Source organism: Ambystoma mexicanum, chromosome 9 (genome assembly GCF_040938575.1).
Source record: "Ambystoma mexicanum isolate Mex_15411 chromosome 9, UKY_AmexF1_1, whole genome shotgun sequence".
NCBI classification, from domain to species: Eukaryota; Metazoa; Chordata; class Amphibia; order Caudata; family Ambystomatidae; genus Ambystoma; species Ambystoma mexicanum.
Window position 1 is genome coordinate 1,540,301,757 of NC_090931.1, and position 17,733 is coordinate 1,540,319,489.

Here is a 17,733-nt window from a genome sequence, read left to right on the forward strand (position 1 = left end):
GACGACTCCGGAGCAGCTCTCTGCTCCGACGACGTTGGAGGGAAAGAACGTCGCTCCGTGTCAGCACGGACCCAAGCGCACGGCCGGCAGCCATTTTGCTTCACACGGACATTGCAGTGGTTGCGCCCGTGAGGGTGCTTGTGCGCCAGCTGCGGTTCATCGAATTTTTGGAACCTCCACAGCCCAAGCTGCCACAGGGCTGTGGCATCAACAAAAAAAAAGGGAAAAAAACGCATATAGTACAAAGTAAAATATATTGTGAGCCTGTGGGCGTGGCCTAGCGAACATGTGCGTGGGGCACTCCACTGACGTAGTTCTCGGGTTTTTCATTCTGGAATGTAGGCAGGTATGGATTGGACTGCGCATCCTTGGAACTCAGATCCGCTCCTACCCAAATGCGATGAGCAGGGACGTACCTGTGCAGAGCATGCGCACTAGCCGGCTTTCCGTTGTACAGAGCATGCGCGTTAACCATATAACCTGTACAGAGCATGCGCACTAGCTGCTTTGGCTGTATAAAGCATGAGTCTACCTGGTTTCCGTTCTCCAGAGCATGCATACTAGGTGGGTTTTACAGTGCAGAGCATGCGCATTAGCTGCTGCGGCCGCTACGGGTGTACAGCGCATGCGCACTAGCTCCCTATGGCTGCAGTTTTTGAACAGCGTTTTATGCCCTCTCCTGGCGACTTCCGCATCTTGCCGCGTGATTAACGTCCCTCGCGTGACTCCTAGTCTGCGCAGCCGCAGTGCTCACTGAGTGCTGCTCCGGGACCTCTGGGCTTCACATCTCTCTGCTGTCCCGGGTGCTTTTCCGAAACAAGAGAACCCTGTGGCGCGAGAAAGTCCTCCGAGATCAGAGGGGCTCGGGGGCACCCCCGGGTGGAGGGCCACGCGAGGTGAGGGGCCTCTGGTGGGGAGGACTGTGGACCCGTGTCATGAGGGTCACCTGCACCCCCCGCCCCCCCCCAGTGTGAGGGCATTCACTACACGTGTGATCTGAGGCCTGCCTGTGTGTTTGTAATAGAGGGGAGGGGAGGGGAGGGGGGGCAGAGAATTCATGGCTCGATCCCTCCCAAAAACCAGACCCACCCACATTTCAAACTCAAAGACCCTGAGCTTTCTGCACACGCCTGGCAGCGCCCAGAAGGACTACACGCAGCTATTGCCCTCGTTAAATACAAAAAAGGGGCATATATCACACATGCCAATGTACATTTGGAATCTGGATACAAAAGAACACAGCAATTGCAATCAGCGGATCTTTTGTATTTCCCTCTGAGTAACAGTTTAGCATATATATAGCGCTTCAAACCCTCAGGCATCTGAGTGCTATTTATCGACCTCGGAAGGATGAAAGGCTGAGTTTGGCCCTGCCGGGATTCGCCCCTGCGGCTCTGCACGGATGTCAAAGTGAGCACTCTACTTGCTCTGCTATCAGCCCGGCTGAATTATCACTGTTCTGTTAATAATTTAAAAAAATAACTCGGTTTAGCTTTTAGCTCATATATTCAAAGCACATGCGGACACATTTTTCGTAAAAAATCTTATAGATTAGGCACAATGAGATATTATTTGCACAGGTTCACACACTTTAGTTATGTGGGGAAGCTGGGATTGCAGATGAGTCTGGGACTTAAGCACTTGACCGCATATCTTCTCAGGAGTATTTGGTTGGAGTATTTAGTTGGCGTATTTTATGCCGTGACTGCAGAAATTGTAATATACATATATATATATATATATATATATATATATATATATATCCAAATAGAAATATGTTTAACAAAAACAGTTCAATTTACTACACCTCTTGAATAGAAGAATACAAATATCAGAACGCAAAGTAATGCAAGCTTAAAAATGACATTTTTGCACACATTGGGCCTCATCACGAGTTGGGCGGTAACGCCGGCGCTAATAGCGCTGGTGTTATCTGCCCTACCGCCAAACCCACCGGCGCTTTTAGCGCCGGATCACGGGTTTGGCGGAATTGGAAATCCCCATTCCCCATTGAGCCCATTCTGGAATGCCCCATTCCCCATTGGGCTCAATGGGAAATTTCACGCTCTAACCGCTGGCGGATATGAGCGCGAAATTTCGGCGGATTTCTCCCCAGCTAAGAGCTGGGGGGAAATCATCCGTAGCCCTGATTTGGTGGACCCTTAAATCCGGCGGTAACAGTGCTACCGCCGGATTTAAGGGTTACTGCCAAACTCGTGATGAGGCCAATACTCTCAACACTTCAAACCGCATAACAAACACATTTTACTGATCTCATTTTATTTCACATAATCGAAATGCAAGATTCTTAAAATGTTGTCTTGAAAAAAGGCACAGACTTGGATATTTATCTGGAGCTTTCTTTTGCCCCCTCTGTTCTTATCGTTGCAAAAAGGTGTTCAGTGTTTAATAAACTGCCTGGGGAATGGGGGGGCGTGCTTTTTCCCGGGGACCTGAAGAAGAGCACGAAAGCCTGCAGGCTCCGGGGCAACTCAAGAGGTTAGGCAGGTCTGCCTAGTGTCCCATTGTCCTGCCTGGAGAACACAAAGCCATGATGGGAATCTTGCCTCGCTATCCCATAACCAGTGCTGAAAATGGACACTGTTTACTATGGGAGCCCCTTGCCTTCCATGTGGGGCGAAGAGGGATAGAGTAAGTGTCAGAGTGACATGGCCCAGTTTGATCAGCACCCATCTTCTCAACAAATCCAATCAAGTTCAGCTGGCCGGTGCCTACAGGAGGGACTTAGTCCTGGCAATTACCCTTCATAACAAGTAATACAAAATGGGATTGTGTAGAAATGAAGACACACGCTGGTGGATTGAGTGACTTCTTTAATGTAACCAACCTGAGGCCAGCGGGACTCTGCCTTCACATCTCCATAACTTCTCAACAGCCAACTATGGAACATAGAACGCTCCACACGGAAGTACCAAGTGAAGCAAGTGTGCAATCCTACACACAAGTACATAACCTATATTACAACACTTCTCCCCCCTTTACATCACAAAAATGAACGCACAACACTCATCACTACGCACCCCACACAACCAATCCTTAGGAAAGAGGACAGAGAGAAGAGGAAAAGAAAAATGGATAGGAACAACTAACTATTGTACAATGGCTCTCAGAACATAATCATTGAATTTGGAGGGAAGTTTCCTTTCCCTGACGGGATGACCGTTGAACTTGACGGGGACAGTAACACTTGATGTGGCCAACTCCGTACATCCTTCAACACTCCCACTAGCAACAGTGTCCTGAACAGGAACAGTACCTGCATCAAGCTCATGGCAGCTTGATGGCACCCCGATATCCACACAAGGTGAATCAGGATTGGAATTTCCAACCTCCTCGGAATCGGAATGACCAGACGGAAACTCAGGCACCACACCAGAATGACTCGTGCCACAACTGGCGTCCACGGATTTACCTAACCCATGGGACCCTTGGACCCTTGGACCCTTTCCACAACAACCACCCGCCTCAGGCTCCAACTAGATCCATCATCGAGCTTCACATAGCGTCGCCCAGTTTTCATCACTACCCGGGGTTGCATATAGTTACTATCTGTGACTGTTTATGCTTCTGAACCCACTTGTCCTCCCGTCCCTCCACACTCTCCTCACCTGAACTTCCTGAGTTGTCTGTATTTAGTAGATTCGCCGACTTAGGTAGTCTCTTCCCTTTTTTGGCAGCACTTGCCTGTCTCGGAGTGAAGCCACAGTGACTGCTGACTGGACAGCCGTCCCGGGACTCCTCTTTCGGGAGCAGGCCGGAAAATAAGGGAAAAACCCACACGGGGGAAAAACTGCAGTCGAGTAGAGAAATCCCTACGAGGTAGGGAACCGGCAGCCGTGGAGGAAATGGGACTGCCGAACCACCAGGCCCCGAGAACACGGCCCAGAGAGAAAGAAGAAGTGAAAATGGAAAAACTGGAGGACCGCTAACGGAGAGGGTAGCGGTAAAGGAGAAAAAACAGGACCCGCCGCTGAAGCAGCAACCAAGAGGGGCAAGGGAGAACACAGAGATCCCGTAAGATCGGCTAGAGAAAAAGGAAGAGGGAAGAACCACTGCCAGAGGAGAAGGCAGAGAGACAGAAGAAAGGTAGGTAAAGCGATTCGCTAGGAGAGGAAAAAAAACAAGCCGGCACCAAGATCCGCAGCAGAGCCGAAGTGGGCAGCGGAAAAACAGGAGCCACAAAAACAGAGCGAAGGAACCAGGGGAGCTGCGAGGTTGAAACGTAGCGACTGCTGGGAGGAAGGAGAATTTAACTCTCGGCAGCCCTGCGCCCGGCCAATGGGCCTATACCAGAAACAAAGAAGGGACTACAATCCCTATCTGCCGGTTCGCAGTCTCCAACGTGGAAGGAGCCGCCAACAGCAGTGGCGATTGCGGATGACACTATCACCCTTAGCCACAAACCTTGGGTTATTCATTTGAACACAGCCCCCTACCTCTACCGACAGAGGCTTCCTGCGTGCCAGTTGCTCCTGCAAAAATGATCCTTGCTTATGACGCACCCGATTCAACACCTCTTGCATGTTAACCTGCGACTGAGTACCACCACCCAGAGCAGAGACCCTCAGTTTCGAACTGGGTTTCCTTCCCCACATCAGCTCAAATGGGGAATGACCTGTGAGAGCCGAAGGGGTAAACCTGTAAGCCTTAAGAGCTTCAGAGACCACATTCTTCCACGGAAGACCATTGGCAAAGGCCAGCTGTATGGCCCCCTTCACAAAACGATTCATACACTCCACAAGACCATTTGCCTCTGGATTATACAATAAGACCCTATGGTGGCGGATTCCACAAGACCATTTGCCATTGGATTATACAATGAGACCCTATGGTGGCGGATTCCCAAGTTCCTCAAAAACTCCTGAATATGATCAGATACAAATTGTACCCCGTTATCCGTAACAATACCGGCTGGCACTCCTTCGATGTCAAATACCGTAGAAAGAAACTCCACAACCTTCTCAGCCGTCACGGTAGACAAAGCATTAGCCTCCACCCATCTGGATGTATAATCCATCATGACCACTATAAATCTAGGTGACCACCTCCCAAGGAGTCCATAGGGCCCATTATGTCAACTGCCACCTTCGAACACACTTCCTCTGGAATTTCAACGGGGTAGACGGGCTGGGGAAATGAAACCTTACTCTTGTCACTGGCCGAACACGCCGCACAATCCCTAAACACGTCTTCAACGTCGCCATCCATCCTAGGCCACCAGTACACCTCTCTCAACCTCCTCTTGGTCATGGACTTCCCCAAGTGTCCCTCGTGAGCTAACGCCACAAGCTTCCCTTTAAGCGACTCCGGTGGAATCAACCACAGGCCCCTGGCAATACCCCAGGGACCCTCCGACAACTCCTGCCAAACATGACCGTAAAGCTTGGACAAACTTTCACTCAGGATCCCACTTTTGAGAGCAGCCCTGATGTTGATTAACATGGGGTCCCGAGAACACTCCTCGCTCCACACCTGCTCACAAACCGCAGGAACAACACTTGCAACCAAAGTGCACTCGTCCCCCACCACCTCGTGAACCTCATCGACACTTCCAGTACAGGGAATTACGGCAAACAATCCGCAATGGCATTCTTTACCCCGGGAACATACTCAATCTTGAAGTTGAATTCACTCATATCAGCCATCCACCTCATGATTCTGGACGAGGCATGCGACAACCCCTTTGTGGTCAAAACAATCATCAATGGCTTATGATCTGTGCGAAGGGTATATTCCACCCCCCATAAAAAGGTCCTGAAATGTCTTGAGGCCCATACCGCAGCTAGGGCCTCCCTTTCTATGACTCTGTATCTTGTTTCCGCATCCCCAGGTACCTTGGATTCAAAAGCAATAGGGCGGAACTCGCCGTCATCCTTCTGTTCTAACACAGCCCCGATCCCGTATACACTAGCGTCAACCGTTAGAACAGTTTTCCTGCACGGCAAAAATGAACCTCGGGAAGGAGCCTGATCAACTTCCCTCTTTAAATTGACAAATTCCTTTTGGCACTGATCGGACCACTCAAAGTGAACGCCCTTCCTGAGCAAGGCTCTTATGCTGACAGTTTTGTCAGCATAGGAAGACACAAATCGGCTATAATATTCGGCAAGGCCCATGAACAACCTCAGTTGTTCTTTGTTCACTGGAGAAGGGGCATCCCTCAACACCTTCACTAAATCCTCCTTGGGATGGATACCTTTGGCATCCAGCGTATGTCCGAGGTAAGTTACACTGGATACGCCCACCTTACACTTGATTAGCTTAACCGTGAGACCACTACCGCTCAGCACCTCCATCACCTGCAATACTCCACTGTCATGTTCGGCGTGACACTTGCCCCGGACCAATATGTCGTCCTGGAAACATTCCACCCCTTGGATGCCTACAAATAGTTTCTGCATTACTCTTTGAAACACTGCGGATGCCAAACCGAAAGGCATCCTACAGAAACAAAATGCACCAAACGGGGTCACAAAGGAGGTGAGTGGACGAGACTCAACATGCAGGTCTATCTGGTGGTAAGCGGATGAAAGGTCAAAGGTGGAGAAACAAGAAGCCCCCCCACCAAAGAGAGCATCTCGTTGATATTAGGTAGAGGGTGTCTATCTACCCAGATGCAAGAGTTCAGGTCCCTAAGGTCCACACACATCCTCATGCTGCGATCAGCCTTACGTGCCAACACCACCGGGGCCAACCATTCGGAACTCTCCACCTCCTCTATAACCCAAGCCTCCATGTGCTTGGCCAGTTCACCCTTTAGCACATCCCGAGCCACTATGGGAACTCTCCTGACTCTATGAACACTGGGTATGGCGCCTCTCTTCAGAACTATTTTGTGGGGGAATCCCTTTAATTTACCCAACTTGGAAGTCAAAACAGTGGGAAACTTGCTTTCAAGGTCTTCCGCAGTCAACCGTATAGCCAACTCAGTACTCCCTTTATCCTCACTCACACTCAACACCGAAATAGCCTTGCCAGGGCGTATCTCGATCTCCAAAGCCGCCTGTTCGTCCCACCCGACAACAGGATCCCCTTTGTGGGCCACATAAACCTTCCCTCAGGTCTTGCGTCCCCCAAATTCGATGGTGACCCACTCGAACCCCAGAACCTTAATGGGAACATGGCCATAAGCACATGGACTGATGTCCGAAAGAGACAACTCAGATACCTTCTTCTGGAATTTAGAAACGTACAGTTCAGGAGAAATCATTGTATAAGGAGACCCAGTGTCCACCATCATATCTATGGGCGTGTCATTGATCATAAGTGTGGCACAAGCACATTTCCTCCCACAGCCCACACTCAACAACAACCCTTCTCTTACACCTTCACCCATGGGTTCAGAGCAACCAACATACCCTACCACTGTAACATCCTCCCCATCTTTATTGACATCCACCATCCTCACAGTTTCTCTATTAGGTGCAACCCTCCTACACATGCAAGCATAGTGCCCCTTCCCTTTGCACCTCCTACAGTCCACAGTGGAGGCGGGACACTCTTTTGTCCCCGCAGAGTGTCCCCGCCAACTGCACTTCTTGCACACCTCCCTCAAACCGGGCACCCCCTTGGTGTCCTTGTATTTGCTTCTAAAATCGATGTTCCTCCGGGGCATCACCGCATGCACAACCTCCCTTGTCTGCCATTTCCTTAACACTCTTCTTGGACTCCTCAATAGCTCGGGATATCTCGAGAACCTTTTCCAAAGGAGGATCCTTCTCTATCCATAGTCTTTCCCTGACTCTGGAGTCGCTTGTCTGCATCATGACTTGATCGCGGATATATTCATCGATCGAACCTGTGAACTTGCACATGGCTATCAAGGTACGAAGAGCCGTTATATATGAGTCAATGCTCTCACCAGTACCTTGTGCCCTGGAGAAAAATGTTTACCTTTCCAGCACCACGTTGGCCCTTTTTCCAAAACGTGCCTCCAACTTCCCAAGGGCAGTCTCATAAGCAAGTACCACTGCCTGAGCAACATCACCCCCTTCTCCACCCTCAGGGTGGGGCGCATACACATTAGGACCAGGGAGATGCCTGAAAACTCTGAGTCCCTCAGTGCTCAGGCAATTTAATAGGGCAGCTTCCTTATTGTCATCCATGAGCTTTGCCCCGCCAGCAGCCCTGAGATACACTTTGAACGTATCAACCCACAAATCCCATACTATAGCTGGTTCACCGGGATTGGGCAGAAAGGCAGGGGGCGGGTGCGCATTGCTGTGTTGCATTGTTGACTGGCACGTAACAAACGACTGCTTAGGTTTGCAATGGGCTACTCTTTATTATTTCCTTCTTCCAGGGTGCCGTTCCAAAAGAGTCATCTGCTTTTACAATGGCCCAAAAATGTCACAATTGACGGTGACGAACTAGACCAGCCAAGACACCATAGTTGGTGCTACAAATCCCTTCTTCAAACCCAGCAAGGGTTAACACCTTTCCGGACCGGACTGGGAGGATTCACATAGCCGGAAGAGGAGGGATGCCCCTCCCTGTTGGCTCTCTCCCACCCACAGACAGCCAGGACCTGGGTACCAGGAGAAAGAGGGCATAATTGGCTGCTCCTCGTGGTCCGCAAGCTCCTCCCCCTTCCTGTTTCGTTCGGCTCTGGCGGAAAGCAGTCTCCTCAGTGGTCGTGGCGGGGAAGAAAGAACCTACTGACGGGGGGTCCCCTCCCTCACCTGATGCGCACAAGGCGCAACGCTGAAGACGACGGCACCGCGCTCGACCCGGACCGGGGAGCGCAGGCCTCCAAGTGACGTTGATAGGAACACACCGGGTGCCGGATGCCTCCAATACTCCAGGAGAGACGCTTCGCCGTTTGTACACTGGAGGGGCTGCGTTGGCTGCAGATACTTCGCTCCCCCCCTCAGCCAGGAGGGAGATTCGCACAACGCCGGCTGCATTGGCAGGAAGCACCTCACACAGCGGGGACTTCACTCTTTCCCAGCAGACGGAAGATCCGGGCAACGCCAGCTACGTTGGTAGGAGGCACTTCACTCTGCGGACATTTCGTTCCTCCCAGGCAGACGGGAGGTTTGCACAACGCTGGCAACGTTGGCAGGGGGGGGACCTCACCCTGTGGATCTTCACTGCTCCTCAGCCAGACAGGAGGTCCACATAACGCCAGGAAAGCAGGCAGTACTGCAACCGCTGGGTCCTCTGGCTCGGACAAGGCATGTGGGTCGGGCAGGTTGGTTACACTCGTCGCCAGTGTAGAAATGAAGACACACGCTGGTGGATTGAGTGACTTCTTTAATGTAACCAACCTGAGGCCAGCGGGACTCTGCCTTCACATCTCCATAACTTCTCAACAGCCAACTATGGAACACAGAACGCTCCACACGGAAGTAAACAACCAAGTGAAGCAAGTGTGGAATCCTACACACAAGTACATAACATATATTCATTTGTCATAATACGCCTGGCAACAGAAAAGTGTCTGTAAGCACACTCCTTTGGATATTCTCTGCTTATGGCTGTGACTCTGTACACTGAATAGGAAAAACATGAATGGCAACTGGTGTGGCGCCAGGAGACTTTCTGGTGAAATTGCATGGCTTTGTAGTGAAGGAAAAGATTCTGAAGTCGGCTTTCGAAACGGTGAAGATTTCTTACCACAATAGTGATGAGCAGCATCTCCGTCATCTGGGACCAGCTGCGCGGGCATGCCATCGCCAGGTCAAGCCTATTGCTGATATATTGCCCAAGCGATGTATAATATACAGGTGGCTCGTTCCCTTCAGATTCCTCTGTACATCAAATAGGATTGAATTTTATGAGAAAAATTGTATCATTATTTAACATTGACACGTTTTACTGTGGTCAACTGTTATATGTTAAATAGAGAGCTCAAAATTGGCACTTGCCGTTGGCCTGTAATAATGGACTCTTGGTAGGTAAGAACTTGTCTGTTGTGAGTATGCATTGAATTGAGGTGGTTGTTGAGTTTTGGTGGCTGACTAGTACGCTGAAACTTGAGTTTATACCCCTATCAAATATTTGTATGAACTTTGATGACACAATGCTGAATAACGTAATTAAATAACAGAGACACAGTTGTATGCTTCTTTGAATAGGGACGCCAACGTATCAAACTAAACTGCGTCTGTCATTCTCCCGATCTCTTAGTGCCCAATGTCTCTTCCTCTTGTTTGGTTACATGATTGCTATTGTGGGTGCGGTTGGGGAGTGGGAGAGGAATGAGCATAAGCTTGTTTTCTTCTAGTCATTTTCTGTTGTATGATTGCATAGCAATTTGATCTAGGGTCCGCACTGCTCGTAGACTCATATCTAACTGTGTTCCCCATGTGCTTTCCGCCCTGAGTAGGACTCATGCAATTCCCCAGGTTATAGCCTTGAGCGTGTGTTTGCCCTTTCTGAGGAAGGTGGGCATACAGGCTGGAGAATTCTCAAAGGTGTCCATGGTGACCCAGCCTAGGGGTGGCCTATGGTATCGGGAGGATAGCTCAAGGGCTCGTGCTCGCCTTGGAAGCAAGACGACACAGAGCAACACAGCTTCGATCCACGGGTCCACGCTTAGAAACGTCTGGGTATTCATTGCGGTCTAAATAATCGCTGTATAAATAACCTATCATATCATCTCATATCATATCCAGGAATATTATTTAAGAGGGAGCAAGGAGGGGATGGATATATTCAAGTTCTTGGTCCTAGCATAATGAGAAGTGTGGAATCCCTCGACAGATTGTGTGTTTGTACAGGTAAATGGCCATGTCATAGGCTGGGAGCTTCCATTTTAAAGGAGTACCCTGTCCTTACATTATGTGTCAATATCCATCCACGTAGAGCATAGGTGAGCTGTCTGTCAGGGATTAGACAGGTACAGCCTCCGGAAAGACATTTGCATGCAGCGATGGGAAGACAAATGGCTGCTTAGAGTGGCACTGAGCTTCGCATCCCAGGAATAGGAAAATGGAGTAGAGTGTGTGTGAAGGCTAGAAATACAGTAACAATTGCTAATGTGTGCTCCCAAAGCTTGACTAGTAGAGCTCAACCCCAACAGTGGATCAGCTTCTGAATCTTTCTTTCTGGTGGTTACTCATGCCAGTTGGGCTTTACCTCTTCCAGAGTTGTTTTTGTGGCTCGTTTCCTTTCCTGACTTGTTGATGTTGGATCTTCCACCTAGATTTGAAGCAGCCTTCACTCTGAAATCGTGTCTTTTCCTTTAAATGTGCTTTGGAAAATAACACATTGCTTCCAGAGTTCTGAAGATTGGAGCCAATGTTTGAGGGTGGACGACCAGCAAAGTGCTACACACAGGTGGAGTGCTGAATCCCTTTGTGACCAAGCCAAAGGGTTGAGCAATAAAGCTGTTGTGTAATATAGTTCTAGAGTGAGAAAGTGTTGGGTAATTTCTAATGAAGGCGAGTTCCCCAGTTAAGCACACTCCAGAGTAAATACAACCTGCTAGGGAAATAGGCCAAGAGATAGCTTTGCAAGGATAGCAAGGGTTTACTTGTACAAAATACAAAGGCCAGAAAATGACTCTGCTGCCCGAGAGCGCTCTCTGCTCTTACATCGTCAAACATTCCGTTATAAACTAGAAAAACAATATCGATATTAGAGACATTTTGGTGCTTCTGATTGGAGACACCCTATAGGTGGGCCTGCTCCATTGGGGATGCCAGGTGCTAATTGGCTGGTTCTTCCCCGTCGATCTTGATGCACGTGTGTAAGCTGGGCTCATCCGCACAGTGAAGGTCGGGTCACACATAAATACATTGGGCCTCATTCCGGGTTTGGAGCTAACCATGGAGTAATTAGCTCCATGGTTGCCTCCGAAACCGTCCCAAATCCGGCATGGTGAATGGAGTAATTACCGGTCCATTCCAGGGTTGGAGGGACCGGTAATTCCCCATTCACCTTTTGCCCTTCCCCATTCCCATTTCTGCCCCATAGGGCTCAATGGGAATGGGGAAGGAGGTAATTACGGCACCGTAAATTACGGTACCGTAATTACCTCCGAGGTACCTTTGCGGGTCCCGTACTTAACTCCTGCTAAAAGCAGGAGGTAAGGAAGGACCCACAAAGGGAACTCGGAATATGGAGGTAAGGGATTACCGGCATCGGCACCCTTACCGGTGACGGTAATCCCTTACCTCCAACCTCGTAATGACCCCCATTGTCCTGACTAAACTAAACAACTAGACTAAGGAGTTATTCATTATGGCAGGCATTGGAGCAGTCACAGGAAGGGGTGGCAGAGAGGGCAGAGTAAAATACAGTCATACTGACCCACTCATTCCGGGCCCTACTGATACCACGATCCCGCACCCCATGTCTTCCAGCTAGGGCTTGATCTTTGATTTACCCTTCCTTGTGTTTCGTGTCACTTGGGACGTGTGTTACTGATAGGGAGAAATACAGCCATGTGGGCTTTTTTAGGTCTGAAGTGGACACATATGGGGGTTAGGACCTAGGGGCGGCCAGCACTGGTCTGGCGGGGTGGGGGTTAGGAGCTCACTGGCAGTATAGTGGAGATGAATGGACGCAGAGCAGAGCCCGGTACTGTCTCACACTCATAGCTGGGCACATTCCTGAAGGCGATACTAAATATTTACAAAATTGAAGGGACAAGAGGGGGTTGGACGGAGTCATTTCGATCCCAACATTCCCCTTTTCGTTACTTCTACAGCAACAAATTCAACCTCCCATATTTCCGTTTGTTTGCCCGCCTCTCAGCTTCCTCCCATGCAGCTGTCCCTTTTCTGGGCATCCATGCTCTACACACGTCTTTGGCTCTCTCCAAACTGCGCATATTGTTCGGGCATGCAGGTCATGTATATACATCCCCCTTCCCCAGCTAAATCCACCCACATCACCTTGTCATTTTCGGGGTCTGGCGGCGGTGCAATGGTAGTGTGGTATACAGTGACCACTTCATCCCCATGCCCTTGTGGGATCGCAACCATGCAGTATTTAGGGTCATCGTTTAACTCTGTTTGGATTTCAACTTCATGGGTATCACAGGGCATTCTAGTATTGTTTCTTCCAATTGTCACCATCATTGTTGCACTATTAGGTCTGACTTTGGCACAGCAACGGAGACGTAACTGCCACGTGCAACGCCAGACTCATTGTGCTTGGAGAGGCGCAGCTTCACCAGACTGATGAGGCCCGACTAGACCGAAACTTGTGTCTGGGGTTGCATTTGGTGCTCTTTGGTGCTCTTGTTCAGCGGGGAATTGCCTAGCATTTCGGTGCTGGACTGCCCGTGTGAGTGGGACAAAGACTGATATGCAAATGATTATTTCTCCACTGTGAAAGGTACAGTGAGCCAAAACGCAGTTGTAGACCCTCCCGCGTGGTAGGTCAGAAGAAGAACACAGACTCTGATTCGAAATTTCACTGGTAAGTTTTTTAAAGAAAATTAATAGACCATAGCTTTCCCTATACTACAAGACGCCCCTACCTAACGAAACTAGCAAAGGTAGTTGTCTATGAATGTCTAGTAATTGAACCGCCCACCGTCCAACTCTGTGGGCTGTCCTATTGCAAGTACATGTTCAGTCCTGTTGCTCTGAAAGGATTGCCTCACCCTACTGTCACACCCCCTACTTTCCGTGTTGGCAGTGTCTGTGGCAATATGTTTGCATCCCATTGTGCCGCTGTATTCTGTGTTATTTGGGGTTGTACGTGTGCTTGCTGTGTCTGAGGTTGCACCAGCTGTTGTGGTTGTTTTATTTGCAGTTGTTCTGTCTGCTGTGCTTGCTGTGTTTGCTGATCCTGTGTCTGGGCTGGTAAATACTGTGTGTTATCCTGGGTATTGTAATCTTGCGGTACAGTGGTATATGGCGGTGGATATGCTGACCCCGCTCTTGGGCCAAATTGCTGCCAGTTTTGTTGCATTCCTCCCCTACCTCTTGCAAACTCGTGCAATGTATTTGTATTTATTTATTTGTAAAGCGCAGCCAAGCCCTGGGGCAACTGGGCTCTAAGTCTTGCATGTTACACAGTTACAGGTTACACAGGAAAGGATATACAGGGACATTAAAGCATAACAGGGTTCATGGACTCAGGCTCTGCAAACTATACATCAGATCATACTACGTCGGCATGTAGGGCCCGGAGGTCAGGATACAGGTACATTGTTGATATTAATTCCAGTCAGAGTATTACATTTTTAAGTCCAAAATATAGATAGGTGTACATGATTTGGCAGTCAGTGCAGTGAGGCAGTCATTACCTATGACAGGGTAGTTTTGTCAGTTAATTTGGCAGAGCAGACTGGTTAATGTCCTGTTCGTGTCCTACCTTTCCACATGCCCAACACTGTGCTCTAAATCCCCCAAATCGTGACTGTCCTCCATTAAACCCTCCTGGCTGTGGTGCTTGAAACCCAAACACTCTTCCTCTAGATGAACACCCTCTCCCCGGGGATTATAATTGGCTTCTCCTCTTCCACCCTGGCTGTGTTTGCTGTTGTTCCTGCACACTCTTGTCTTCCACCTTGGCTGTGTTTGCTGTTGTTCCTGCACACTCTTGTCTTCCACCCTGGCTGTGTTTGCTGTTGTTCCTGCACACTCTTGTCTTCCACCTTGGCTGTGTTTGCTGTTGTTCCTGCACACTCTTGTCTTCCACCCTGGCTGTGTTTGCTGTTGTTCCTGCACACTCTTGTCTTCCACCTTGGCTGTGTTTGCTGTTGTTCCTGCACACTCTTGTCTTCCACCCTGGCTGTGTTTGCTGTTGTTCCTGCACACTCTTGTCTTCCACCCTGGCTGTGTTTGCTGTTGTTCCTGCACACTCTTGTCTTCCACCCTGGCTGTGTTTGCTGTTGTTCCTGCACACTCTTGCCTTCCACCCTGGCTGTGTTTGCTGTTGTTCCTGCACACTCTTGTCTTCCACCCTGGCTGTGTTTGCTGTTGTTCCTGCACACTCTTGTCTTCCACCCTGGCTGTGTTTGCTGTTGTTCCTGCACACTCTTGTCTTCCACCCTGGCTGTGTTTGCTGTTGTTCCTGCACACTCTTGTCTTCCGAGGTACTCGTTAGCACTGCCCCTTCCACTGCCAATTTTGTCAATTATTTTCTGTACTTGCTTTGCTTCCTCAATCTTTGTTTCTGTCCTTCTCTTGTTTCAATCAACAATGATGGACAATGGTCAATTGTATCTAGAGCCATGGTTTTTAAAGAAAATAATGTCCAGTCTACTACTGCTAAGGGCTTTCCCAGCTTTGCGTAATTAGGATTGTGAATTTGTAGATTGCCTGGTTAGCTGCCGCCTGGGCTTAATCCTGTGACTGGTCAGGATGATGAATGCTTGAAAAAGAAAAAATATAAGCCCTGGTTGGCGCTTTTACCTTTCAAAAATAAGACTCATGTACTCTGTTTTGTTGTGGAACAACTTGTTTATTGATGATTTATAGTATCCCCGTTTAGTCACATATACATTTCTTTTGTGATCCCAGTTACTGTACTGAGACAAATGTTATTTTTATCGAAGATACGTAATGTTTTTAGAAGTCCCAGTTACCTCACTGGGATTAAAGTTAATGTTTCAAAATCTTCTAGGTCAATAATTCAAAGTTAGTTCACTTGTAGTTCAATAATGGCTCTCCAATTGTTTCAAAGCAAATTAGATATGATTGGTTTCTGTTTCCTTAAGAGTTAACTCAATATGAACTTGTGTTGTTCTTCTTCAAAAGAAATCTTCAAAGTAAATAATTCTAAGTTTCTTCACTTGTGGTTTCAAAATGGATTCAATATAGGCTCTCCAATCATTTCAAAGCAAATTGTATATAGGCTATTGCTGTTGCCCAAGGCAAGTTCAGTATTGCGTCTTCTGTTTGTTTTGGGATTTTTCTGTTATCCCAGTTGTTTGTAGTTTTTGCCAAAACGAATTCTGTTGTTTATAGTTGTTTTGCCAAAAACGAATTCTGTTTGTGCTTTTCCTAATTTCCCGACACGTGTTTCCCCGACCTTTTGAGGGCGGTTCTTCAGGGGAGAGAGTATTGTGTCACTTATCTTAATTAATGCATAATTGTATCCTTAAGGTTTAGTTTTTCCCATTTAGAAATCACTGGTTTGAAGAAGTACCTTGGGACAAAGTTGAGACAAGAAATGTTTGTTGTTTTCTTGAAGTAATACAAACGAAGTATGTTGATTAACACTTAGTTATTGCAATGGGTTTTAAATGCAACTTTTCTGTACTTACAGATGGTCTTTAGCTGAAAATTGGATATGTCCCTTTTATCTATTTTGTCTGTTTTGTTCTCTATAGGACAGTGGTGTCCTACGAAAAAAAGGACTCTTGTCAATACGGGGTTACAAAAAAGGAAAAAACGGTCTATTCTTTATGGTAGATTTGCTCGTGAAAAACTGGGCTCTGCATATTTAATAGCATGGGAAGTGGGTCTGTAGTCCGAGTGCTAGTAAGATTTGCTTTATGAGAGCGTGATTCGCTTACCTTATGCTTTTTGTCCTTGGCGCTCGTTTTCCATGGTGGGAATCGCATTGTCAGGTAGCGCCATAGTTTTGCCTTTTCTTTAATTGTTTATGTTCCTCTTCGGGCAGACCGTGACTCAAAATGTGTTGTAAATAAATTATGTTTTTGTCCCACAATTCCCTTGTCTCTAAGTGCCATTTCTCTTGTATGCCTTGTTTATAAGCCGCATGATCCTCATCTGGTCCAATTTTGTATGTCATTATCACGCTCAAGTCTGATATGTCTGGTAACTGTATCTTGAGTGCCCTCCAAACGTCTGCTTGGCAATTGTTAAAAGTGGCCCCATCATGTCTAGTGTTTGGTGCTGTCACCCCAGGGTGCCCTGCCCTTCTCCAGATATCTTCTGTTTGCTTGCCCAATATGGCTGCAAACAAGCTTTTCATGTCTCCAACCACTAAAGACATACCGGTGGTCTCTCTTTCCAGTTCATGAATCGATTTCTCAGTGCCTGCTGTGAGTGATGGTAATTTATATATCAGATTATGTTTGTGTGTCTGTGGCCAGGGTATGTACTGTGGTAATCCTCTGCCTTTCTGAATAAGGAGAATTGTGTCAATCTACATCTGTGCATGGGGGCAGCCGCACCCTTTGTCATTGCTGGCTTTGCTGCCATGCAAACCTTTTTTTGACCTGGTAAATCTCTTAATCTATTTACAGATGGTGTGCTTCTTTGTGGGCTCATTGAATCATTTTCTAAGAGCAATGGATACCTAATGGGCTTTTCCCCTTGCCCCCCTAAATCTATCAGTTTGCCTGCAGGAGGGGCTGTGCAGCTTCTTCCTCCCCGCTCTCATTATCACCTTCCCATTCCGTCTGTCTGCTTCCTCATCTTCATCTTCCTCCTCTGCTTCCTCAAAATCTAACCTCCTCAAGGGCTCTCTCACATACATCCCACTCACTATCTTCCAATACGTCCCTTACCATTCCTTGAAGTGACTTCTCCCAACTTTCTCTACTCCTGCTGTCTCGTCTGCTCCTACTTGAGATATCATTGTTCCTTCTAACCTCTCCCCTTTCTCTGTCCAGCATATGCATGCTGATTATGCCATCTACTTCTTTTCAGCATCGCTCCTTCTCTCTCTCTCTCTCTCTCTCTCCCTCGCTCTCTGTTGCTTTCTTTCTCTTCCCCTCTCTTCGTCCCATTTCCTTTCATTTTCTCTCCCTGCTTCTTGTTTTCTCTCCCTTTCTTTCTTCTTCCATCCTTTTCTCCTGCTCAATCAACCTCATGTCTGTTTGTATCACCCAAC

At 48.1% G+C, this 17,733-nt stretch overlaps 1 protein-coding gene across 1 annotated transcript in view; it reads left to right on the forward strand.

The window, feature by feature from the left end:
* The first annotated feature begins 737 nt into the window (after window positions 1-737).
* Window positions 738-17,733, forward strand: part of LOC138489478 (zinc finger protein 883-like) — a 156,758-nt gene continuing 139,762 nt past the window's right edge. The window contains exon 1 of the mRNA XM_069617213.1: window positions 738-896. The gene's annotated coding sequence lies outside the window, so the exon portion shown is untranslated. The remainder of the gene's footprint in view (window positions 897-17,733) is intronic.